This window comes from Nematolebias whitei, chromosome 2, assembly GCF_014905685.2.
Source record: "Nematolebias whitei isolate Nwh7 chromosome 2, NemWhi1, whole genome shotgun sequence".
NCBI classification, from domain to species: domain Eukaryota; kingdom Metazoa; phylum Chordata; class Actinopteri; order Cyprinodontiformes; family Rivulidae; genus Nematolebias; species Nematolebias whitei.
Window position 1 is genome coordinate 14,421,008 of NC_056499.1, and position 1,338 is coordinate 14,422,345.

The following is a 1,338-nucleotide window of genomic DNA, read 5'->3' on the forward strand; positions in this document are numbered from 1 at the left end:
GTTATTACTGTTTTTCTTATACATTTTATTGTTGGATGTAACTGGGACCTTGTGTACAGAATTTCGCTCCACCACATGTACCACATGAGGTGCGAATGACAATAAAAAAACTCTGACTCTGACATCATCATCATCATTTTTATATGAGGCTGTAATAATCTCCTCTCAAGTACAATTTGTACAAATATATGCATGCATGTCCAAAAAGGCAACTTGAGGCAAGTTTTATTAATGTTTGATAAGTTTTAAGGTTAGAATTAAATTCTGCTAACACAAAACATGTTTTTTTTTTTATTCCTAGCTTTAAAGTGGATATTAAAGTGATTAATTTAAGTGATTGTTTTTAAAGTTTTAATTAGTTAATTTTCAAATCATATATGTTTTTTTATGATTGTCTACTGTTGTACTGATAAATATCTCCTGGAGGGTAAACTATATCTTGACTGCAAGTATCAAGCTGTGAAATCCTTCGTTTTCTAGAACTGATAGTGGTTGGTCATTAATTGTGATGAAGTTTAACAACTTCTCGGTAAACATTTGAGCTCCGTGGCTTCAGCGATGTCTTCTTCTTGTTCAATCCAAAGCAAGCAGTCTGATTTCGGTCAGCCACACTCAGTCTGCCCCTCCTCAGAGACGGGCAGATTGAGCGCGGCTGGCCAGGGTCGAGTTGCCCGTTTCGGGTTGAGCAAGAGTAGTGCCCCTCTGAAGTCACGGAGCTCGAATGTCCAATAAAAAAGTAATTTTACCGCAGTTTAATGTGGTGCTATGGCTCTGCAGACATTGCATGTTGCCATCTTGTTTTGTGGTGTTTCTAGTGTAAAATACTTCCACACAGTGGACATGTTTAGATGAAAAGTTTGTTAGCCGTTAGCCACAGTGCTGCTAACTCTGTCCTCACATTGTAGCTGGCTGCAAACTATGAAATGGATTTCCTGAATGTGAGGTGGATCTTATTACTCTGGGTTCATGGGACACGCCTCCGTTTAGGAAATCCATTCCATAGTTTGAACCCAACATACATCATGGATCGAAAATCTCTGCAGGTTGGAGCAGAAAAATCCGATACGTAAATTATGCTGGTATCGGAGGCCCCTACTATGTATAAGACTGAGTTTGTTGCAGCTTCTCAGACAGAACAAGCCTTTTGGATAAAAGACGAAACTTTTCAACAAGAAGAATTCGTCCAGAGGACCTGACTCAACCTTGTTAGATTTATCTACCTGGATTACTGAGCATGCATCAGGGCACTTCTTTGCTATGACTTGAATTTAAAGAATAATAAAAAATTAAAAAAAAGTATAAAAACTACATGATTTATTGCTTCCGATTCTCTACTGT

General features: G+C 38.0%; 1 protein-coding gene across 1 annotated transcript in view; it reads left to right on the plus strand.

The window, feature by feature from the left end:
• LOC119425706 overlaps positions 1-1,338 on the plus strand; it is a 12,296-nt gene that overhangs the window by 4,593 nt on the left and 6,365 nt on the right. The window lies entirely within an intron of this gene.